Source organism: Montipora foliosa, chromosome 1 (assembly GCF_036669935.1).
Source record: "Montipora foliosa isolate CH-2021 chromosome 1, ASM3666993v2, whole genome shotgun sequence".
In the NCBI taxonomy this organism is placed as follows: Eukaryota; Metazoa; Cnidaria; class Anthozoa; order Scleractinia; family Acroporidae; genus Montipora; species Montipora foliosa.
The window spans coordinates 12,219,021-12,229,159 of NC_090869.1; the positions used below are offsets into that span (position 1 = coordinate 12,219,021).

A 10,139-nucleotide genomic window follows, 5' to 3' on the forward strand; every position below is an offset into this window, starting at 1 on the left:
TGGACAGGACAAGAATTAATCCAACGTGTTGTCGCACAAAATTACAGGTCAACTTATTTGTCAATAAACCACAATGGCCAAGCAGGCCACCTATTGACATTTTATATTTTTTTCTCTAATAAACATCTACATGTATGTACTATTAGGACCTTAGTCCTTGACAACCGTCGTTAACCGCCATTGTGGAGCCCCTCGAATCGTAAACAGAGACACGTAGAGAGAGATGTGAGTGAGTTGTAGTGCGATGGTTCTCTGTATAATACCTGGCTGTGGAGTAAAATCTGGAAACAAGGAAGGTATTAGTCTATTCCGTATACCTATCGTTGTTGATAAGAACGGTGAAAGTTATAGACAGCTAACAGAAGATCGCCGAAACGCGTGGATTTCACAGATAAGCCGAGACGACACGAAATCGAAAGACTTTGTTAAGCCTGCCTTACTCTGGGACAGATACAACGAACAAAGGACAATTTAAAAGCTTTCGCAGCGATTGCCTCACGGCTTAATGTTAGATTTTAACTTTAAGTGTGGGGTTGGACTTATTTTGCTGAAATTGTCTTTACAGGTTTAGCAATTAAAGCTTTTGCGGTGATTGCCAGTAACGGCTTTTGCTGTGAACAGTTGTGTTTTATCCTGTAAAGCTTTCGCAGCGATTTAGCACGCGTTGGTTCAGGGTTTTAGGGTAAAAGGCGAGCGAGTCAGAATTTTTCGAAAGTTGGCTTTTTTTTCGATAAAGCGTTTCTCGGCTGGGTTTCCACCGATGTCTTCCCAATTCACACCACCGAAGCGCTTGAACCCCTCGAACAAGTGTGCTCAATTTCGACCGATTAAACCACAACATCGCGGAGAAAATTCATCTCATTAAATATGCCCGATGCAAATGAGGTGCTCCGGTTTTGAATATTTAATGAGGTGAATTTAACCTGAGTATCAGGCGTTTGTGATACTCAGGTTAGCAAATGTCTAACTCGGAGGCGTTTTATTCGATTTCGCTGAAATTCGACAGGCGAATGCGAGGGGTGGAGCGCCCAAATTGACTGAGTTTGAAGGAAATCGGACGAATTTCGAAGGAAAAAAGCTTCTCACCTTCTCAAGGTGAAGGACTGAGACTCTAATCGACCAAGTACTTTGACAGAAGAAGAGGGAAATCATCGAAAGAAAGGGAATGAGGAGGCCTTTTCTTCTCATCTGGTGGCCATAGCAGTTAGCGAAGGTATTAAAAGAAATCCAACTGGAAAATGATACAGATAAGGTCGACGCCGAGTGTCAAACTTCCGAGTTACCTTCGCCGCAAACAACAACAATCTTGCCCGCGATTTCCTTCCCTTGCTTAAACGGACGCAAAGAAACCAGAAATCATCTGGTTGTACGCTTTCAAAATTTTGAAGGTCTTAAACTGCTTGTTTGTATAGTAGCTTGTCTCTAAAACTAACTAGGAAAGCAAGTCTGAGACTTCTAGAGGAGCCAAACTGATCGCTCCGTATGGCCGCTGGGTCTACGCAAACGACAGAAAATCTTCTTCAAATAGCGCTCTCGAACGTGGCTTTCGAGGTTTTTTTTGCGTAGGATGAAAGTACTGGTACCTCGTCGAGTGATTTTGGGTCGCTTTCTTGGGAAATATCCATTGGAAAGATGAATTATTTGAAGACTTCGAACGTGAGCGCTCAAAATGTCATACATTTCCCTATAATCAGGGGCACCAGAATGGCGGAAACCTAATTTGCATAAGGTTATGACGTCAGCTGAAAACCGAGAATTAGAAAAATTATGCGGCGGCAGCGGTACCATGAAATGAACATGTCGGCATCAGTTTTTGTGTGTGAATTACGGTACTTTAAAGCCTGCTATTTCACATTTTTATTCTTTTGTTTTTAGTTTATTATTCCAGTTGGCGAATAATTTTTTTTTTTTCAACTAAACATAGAAAGAAGCTGCGAAATTAGCAAAGTAAGAAAGTAATATCAACGATTTTCAATTTGCATTAATTTCATCGAGAGCATTAGGCAATTAAAGTTGTAGTCACGTGACATCACCAAATATGGTCAACAGCCATTAACTGAGAGTACAGTGTTCACCAATAAACCACAATGGCCAAGCAGGCCACCTATTGACATTTTATATTTTTTTCTCTAATAAACATCTACATGTATGTACTATTTAAAGAAAAAAAAGGAAAGTGGACGGAACTTTACATAGCAACCAGACCTGTGGCTAAGAAGGCCCTCCCTTTAAGAAAAGTGCAAATGTTCTTGAGAAAATACAAATGAACTCACCTAAACTATCAGCTGTAGAAATTAAAATTCAATTGGTCGCACTGCTATCTTCTTCTCACTTCTTTTCTTTTAAGCCAAAACAAACCCTAAAAAACACACTTATTGATAACCAAGTCGAACTCAAGACAAGAAAATCATCTACGTCGAACTGTCTACAGCTACAGCTTGCGAGGGCAGATTAGTACTTCTTACCAATTTCTACTGTATCTTCAGTTTGGAAACCAGCCATTAGCCATGCAGTTACATTTCCTTTTACCATTTACATTTTCTCCACAAAAAATGTTTTTTATTACTGCCAGTACTTCTCAATTAAGGCAGACAGTTGATTGAAACAATGGGCCAATGAAAGAGGCCTGTCTCGAACAACATGTTTACACACAGATTCATTGCAAACAAGATGCTGCAGAACTTAAAAAAAAAATAATAAATTTAAAGCAAATTCTACACCAGGCAAACAATTGTCCAAAGCCACAGAGTCTGAAAATAAAATGATCAATCAACAGACTAAAAGTTATTTTGATAAGCACCTGGTTGATTTAGGAAAGCGATGATCAAGCTAATCTACATGTACGATCAGATTCCAAAAAAACCAGACAATATCAATCAACAAAAATCAATCATTGAATGCCAATCAATATAATCAATAAAAATTAATTGATTCATCTCACCAATCAATAATAATCAATACTCACAAAATGTCTTAATTGCTATTATCATTGATATCAATAACTGGTTGCACAACAGTAAAAATCCAAGTTTGATGGTGCAAACCCTTACCAAACCCAGTATAATAATTATTTAAAATCTGATTTTAAACTATTTAAATACTGTTTGTACAATTTCAACACTATTTATGAGCAGAAATGACATATTTATACACTATAATAATTTAAATTTTTTTTTGAAATAGTCCACCAGTTTGAAATGTATTTTAGTGGTAGAAAGAAGCTGCGAAATTAGCTAAGTAAGAAAGTAATATCACATGCATAAGAAACGATTTTCAATTTGCATTAGTTTTCATCGAGAGCATTAGGCAGTTAAAGCGGGATAAATAAGGTAATACACAGTTTTTAGGAACAGTTTCATTAATGACTTTTATATTTTTTCCCTACTTACGGTTTTAAAACTGTACCGGAAGGTTTAAAAATTATCACATTACCCGCACCTTTCTATAACCCGCACCAACAACTGTTTGCGGAAAAATTAACACATTACCCGCGGGTGATCGCCCGGAAATTACGGTAGTTCAAAATGTATCCTGCATTAGTTTTTGGTTTTTTCCTGTTGTAGTCACGTGACCTCACCAAATATGGTCAACAGCCATTAACTGAGAGTACAGTGTTCACCAATAAACCACAATGGCCAAGCAGGCCACCTATTGACATTTTATATTTTTTTCTCTAATAAACATCTACATGTATGTACTATTAAAAGAAAAAAAAGGAAAGTGGACGGAACTTTACATAGCAACCAGACCTGTGGCTAAGAAGGCCCTCCCTTTAAGAAAAGTGCAAATGTTCTTGAGAAAATACAAATGAACTCACCTAAACTATCAGCTGTAGAAATTAAAATTCAATTGGTCGCACTGCTACCTTCTTCTCACTTCTTTTCTTTTAAGCCAAAACAAACCCTAAAAAACACACTTATTGATAACCAAGTCGAACTCAAGACAAGAAAATCATCTACGTCGAACTGTCTACAGCTACAGCTTGCGAGGGCAGATTAGTACTTCTTACCAATTTCTACTGTACCTTCAGTTTGGAAACCAGCCATTAGCCATGCAGTTACATTTCCTTTTACCATTTACATTTTCTCCACAAAAAATGTTTTTTATTACTGCCAGTACTTCTCAATTAAGGCAGACAGTTGATTGAAACAATGGGCCAATGAAAGAGGCCTGTCTCGAACAACATGTTTACACACAGATTCATTGCAAACAAGATGCTGCAGAACTTAAACAAATATAATAAATTTAAAGCAAATTCTACACCAAGCAAACAATTGTCCAAAGCCACAGAGTCTGAAAATAAAATGATCAATCAACAGACTAAAAGTTATTTTGATAAGCACCTGGTTGATTTAGGAAAGCGATGATCAAGCTAATCTACATGTACGATCAGATTCCAAAAAAACCAGACAATATCAATCAACAAAAATCAATCATTGAATGCCAATCAATATAATCAATAAAAATTAATTGATTCATCTCACCAATCAATAATAATCAATGCTCACAAAATGTCTTAATTGCTATTATCATTGATATCAATAACTGGTTGCACAACAGTAAAAATCCAAGTTTGATGGTGCAAACCCTTACCAAACCAAGTATAATAATTATTTAAAATCTGATTTTAAACGATTTAAATACTGTTTGTACAATTTCAACACTATTTATAAGCAGAAATGACATATTTATACACTACAATAATTTAAATTTTTTTTTGAAATAGTCCACCAGTTTGAAATGTATTTTAGCGGTTGACATTTAAACTCTATTTGGTAATCAAAGGGAAACTTGTCCCTCTAATTGTAATCTACTTAATTGCTAAAACACCTTTTAAATATGGTATTTAAAATCTATTTCAAGATGAAAGAGTGCTTACCCTTAAGTTTGAAACAGACTTAAAATACTTTATTTAAATACTGTTCAATGTCATTAATTAAGATGTAAAAAATAGGGTATACACCCTTTTAATAAGTCAAAGATATGCCGTTTTCTGCTAATGACGTCACAGTCTTGCTTTCAAATTTTATTCAGAAATGAATAAAAAGGGCCTAAAAAGAAAGGGCCCAAAACCTTTCTGATTTCTTTTCTTATTTTAAGTCTTTGTACATTCCTGAATAAAATTTTAAAGGCATGAGTTTGACATCATTAACGGAAAACTGCATAAATTATGTTAAGACTTATTAAGAGGCTGTATAGATGATATTTGAAAGCTATTTGAAATCCAGTTTCAACATCCAGAGTCAAACAACATTGAACTAGTGTATTTGAAATATATTTGAATCTTGAACTAACATGTGAATTGGCAAGTAGGTTCAACAATTACGGTATTTTCAATGCATTTAGATATCACTGATGCTGAGGAGTTTCTCAAATACATTTTAAACAGCCAGTTTGAGGGCTACAAAAGCCATTGTATTTTTAAACATAGGTATGTTACTGCAGAACTTTGAACATGGCAGTAATCCAAACTCTATTTGGGGTCCCAGATCTGTACATCCATATATTTTGTTTTCGCGCGCTTTTTCAAGCAGTTCTTATACCTTGTTTTCTTTAAAGATTCAAGTAAACTACAGGTTAATCCTTATGAATTTATTACGGTTTGTTTATTTATGGTACTTTCTCACGGCTTTAAGGAACAAGGTACTTGTTAACGTTGTAAAGGACTCACATGTAAGTTCCCAGCTATGTTGTTGTGAATTATTCAATCCTTCAGCTATGTTTTGTGCTAGCATGTATGTAGGATTCTGCTTGTTGTTGTAATTCTAGGTCTTTGTTTGTTTCTAGTTTTCGTTACACGTCACCTCACCTCACCTCAACTTCGCTTCGCCTCCAAGATTCATTCAGGACTTTAGACGATTTATGTAGTCTTAGTTAGTGATTGATCACTTGAAGAATGTTATCGGCGCAAAGCCTCCAGTAGAACCCCAAAAGATTTTGGTCTTACATCCGACCTTGTAAATCAGAGGTCACTGGTATACCGGTACCCCTCCTACTACGATATGGCAATATATAACCTGTATTCTTCTGATAAAAGCAAGGCAGAGGAACTTAATTCTTATTTCTACTCGTACTTACACAAAAGAAGCTACCAATTGCTACTAAACCCATCCCCCTGTACAACCTTATTTCTGACATCCACATCTCTGCCCATGGGGTACAGGTATATAAACAACTTCTTCCATTAAACCCAAGAAAAGCTTGTGGTTTGGTTGAAATACATCTACCATCTGGTGTTCTTAAAGAACTAGCCGCATCTATTGCACCTTGGTTTACTTTTATATTCCAACAGTCCTATGACACAGGAGCAGTACCCTCTGACTGAACTAAAGCCCTGGGAACAGCTATTCATAAAAAAGGACTCAAAGTCAAACCCTGCTACATGTAATTATCGCCCTGTTTCTCTTACTTAATTTCTTATGCTGCAAGGTTATTGAACACATAAGTTTGAGTCATATCGCAAAACACTTGGCCGCAAACAATATTCTGCTCAACCAGAAACATGGTTTTAGACAACGGTTTTAGACAATGCTTCTCATGCAAAACAACTTATAATTTTCAGCAATCAGTGACTGGGCTAAATGCATCAACTCACGTTCACAAACTGATGTAATTCTTCTTGACTTCAGCAAGGCCTTTGACTCTGTACCTCATCAACGTTTGTTTTGACTATTTGATTATTATGGTATACGTGGAAAGACTGAAGTGTGGATCAAGCATATTTAAGCAATCGCTCCCAAGTAGTGTCTGTAAATGGCACTCATTTCAGTTCACGGCCTGAGCCTTCTGGTGTACCCCAAGGCTCAGTAATGGACCTGTCTTATTCCCACTTTACATTGATGATATTACTAATCAAATTCAGTCAACAATAATTATGTCTCTTTGCAGATGACTGTACCGTATAGAGAAAGATTAAGAACACTTGGACCATGCACTGCTCAAGCAGGACTTAACAAGCTTGTGTGAATGGGCTGAAACCTGGCAACTAAACTTTAATATCACTAAATGTTATCACTTAGGGATCACTTACAAGGCTGTCCCTTTTCCCTATAATTATCTCGTGAATGATATAGTTATTTCTAAATCAGTCTCCACTAAGTATCTTGGAGTAACTATAACTCATAATCTTAAATGGACTCAACAGTTTTGTAGTAAGGTCTTCTGAGAAGGGTGTTGTCGGATTGTTCCAAAGATGTCAAATCTAAAGCATACACCACCCTTGTGTGTCGTCAACTAGAGTATGCATGCTCAGTGTGGAGCCTGTACACTAAATGGAATATTCACCAAATCGAACTACAACTGTAGTTCAGCATAGCCCAGCAAAGTTCGTTTTTAGAGACTACTCAAATTTTAGTCATGTTACCCCCATGTTAAATCAGCTTGGTTGGGATACTCTTGAAAAATGCAGACTTTCATACCAATTATCCATATTTTATAAAATCTAACATGGCTTAGTTGATGTCTCACTTCCATCTGAAGTCCACTTACAAGGTCTTCTCGAGCCCCCAATGCATTCCCCTTCCATCATATTCAGACCAGTTGCAAAGTTTATAAATACTCGTTCTATCCAAACTTGTTCAATAGTAACATGGAATCAGTTACCTGTAACTACTGATAATTTTCCATTTACCAGGTGTATAATGCCCACCATAAGATCCATGATTAGGTCGTCCTGATTTTTTTTAATTCCCTGTATTTAATTCATAATTTTAGTGTACATAAAACATTGTAAATAGTAATTTTATGATGTAGATATACATTTTAAGATTTGGCATGTAAACAATTTTCTCTTTTATCCACAATTACTTCTATTCATTTATTTATTTAACTCCTAGCATAGTGTACACTGTTTTAGGAGTAGTCCTATTACAGTATTAGCAGCCTTGTTATCATTTGATGGTGTGCATATCAAGGTCTGGATCTGCCACTCAATATGTATGCATATGTTTTACAGCTGTTCAATGTGTTTGTAGCAGGAGAATCTTCGATGGGGGAGACATCTCTTTACAAACATTGCTTTTGTTATTCAAATGTGCCAACCTCAGGAACATAAGACCCTTTGTTTCAACAGCCAATGAGGCTGTGGTTAGCACATTAATGACAATAGGTGACATGACTTCCCTATAGTTCTGCGACCACAAGGCATTTGAAGTTTATTATTAAATTCACAATTTCGGGTATTTTTGTCAAATACAGATTTACAGTGTAGGTTAAAATAAAATTATGTCACTATCAGGTTTCAGAGCTTGAACATGAAATCACTCTCTACATGGACAGACTTTGAAAGATTTACCTTGCTTGATAAACATAATATTATGCAGAGCATGACTCTTGAAATATTACACACTCCAAGTCAAGAGTTTTACAGGATTAAAATCCTGTTAAATGAAGACCGGTATCTTTCCACATTCTAGTGAGGGTTAACTCGATAAGTCCGCTCTGAGTCTTGCTCGTTTTTCTTCAATGTATAATTGGATCCTTCGCCATCATGGATAGCACAAACAGAGACCAGGGTTACGGTAATGTTTCACTGAAGCCCCAACACAGCATCCATCGCTTTGGCGATGTCTGACATTTGCAGACTGCAGACTGCAGACTAACCCTAAATCACAATTATTGAAAGCTAACCGTTTCAAAACGGGTTCTTATTAGGCGTAAATACTGTTTATCAGCGCTATTTGAAATGGATGCTTAGACTTAAATACTGTTTATCAGTGCTATTCTTAGGCAGTCTGCAAATGTCAGACACCGTCACTTTGGTTGCTCCACTGCACATTATATTTTCATCGAAATCTGTAAGAATTGAGGCTGCTTGAAGCATCGCGCTCGCACAATTCTTCTCGATCTCCAGTGACACAAGATATGTTTTCTAGTTTCGTTTTAGAGGGAGGTCAAATGTATTCCTCCAAAGGCTTTTAGCCATTGAAATTCTATTGTCCATTACTAAATGATTCGGATACGTTTCAAGTATTCTCAGTAAAACTACAGGCGTATAGAAATTGAGATTTGTTAGTTAAACATGCTTACCTTGCACAAAATGTAATGGATTTCCTATTCTATCGAGAACGATCTTTAATCTGCGTACAGAAGACCTTTAAAACGAAAATGAAAGTGAAAGAGGTATTCTCGAAGTTTCTCTCACGCATCATCACGCAATACTGTATAACTTACGGACATATTAATTAATCTTTAATAAATAGTGGATACTCACTCACTATTCAAATAAAAACATAGTCTAGACCTTTCCCCGAAGGTGCCGAAACAAACTCAACAGTAATTAATAAAGACGACCAGGAGAAATCCTCGAGTGGATCTTATCCCCTCAAAGGTAAACCACGTCCGTAATAAAGGGTGAATCTGTAATTTCAAATACATGTAATTAGTAATATGCAAACTTACTGAAGTATTACGATGTACGAGTCTCCATCAGTCTATTATGTAAACCATCTAAAACTCGCCTCTATGGTCGAATCATTTGAAAAACGACATCGGTGCCAGTGTTTCGTTCAGTTATGTAGTAAACAAAATACGGCACACACCTTCATTGAGATACAGATTCTGACGAGCAACACCCCCGATTTTGCGCGTTGCCGGGAAACAGGAAGCACATAAAACCCAGACATTATTAGGCGGATGACGTCAAATAATGACCTCTTCAGCTGGGTTCCGGTCGGTGATTACAAACCTGGCCTCAGTTGTACAAAAGGTGGATAACGCTAGCCACCGGATAAACACTAGCGAAAGCAATTGGGTTAGCCAGTGGATAGTGATTTATTCAGTGGATAGCGCTATCCACCCTTCGAACAACTGGGGCCAGGTGATCTGGTGACGTAATTCGGAGGACTGGGAAGAACAATTTTAACGCTGTATCTCACAACCGCGCGCGGCCTTGAATAGGGAACTTAAGCAACGACGACGGCGACGGTACCGAGAACGTCATCTCAAAATATAAATTCGCGTCATTGTAATCACTTTGTAAACATGTTAACCCTTCTTATATGACAAGGGTGTGGTAGTAACTCAAAAATGACATTGGTAGGAACGGCGCTTAATTTATATTAGGGGAGAAAATGAAACTCTAGCGTCAAGTGCTGGCGTTCTCCTTAAAACCTAAAATTTGACTATTTCACGTTGTTGTT

At 37.0% G+C, this 10,139-nt stretch overlaps 1 protein-coding gene across 3 annotated transcripts in view; it reads right to left on the reverse strand.

Annotated features, from left to right (window-relative positions):
* Positions 1-9,578, reverse strand: part of LOC137980663 (nucleotide-binding oligomerization domain-containing protein 2-like) — a 46,588-nt gene extending 37,010 nt beyond the window's left edge. Inside the window, exons 1-5 of one of the 3 annotated variants that reach the window (XM_068828218.1) lie at positions 9,400-9,578; positions 9,028-9,092; positions 7,603-7,690; positions 3,818-3,903; positions 2,274-2,359 (exon numbers count right to left, since the gene is read on the reverse strand). The gene's annotated coding sequence lies outside the window, so the exon portion shown is untranslated. Of the gene's footprint in view, positions 1-2,273; positions 2,360-3,817; positions 3,904-7,602; positions 7,691-9,027; positions 9,093-9,211; positions 9,328-9,399 lie in introns of those variants that run through there. The other 2 variants (XM_068828125.1, XM_068828169.1) reach the window with 2 other exon arrangements.
* Positions 9,579-10,139: the final 561 nt, after the last annotated feature.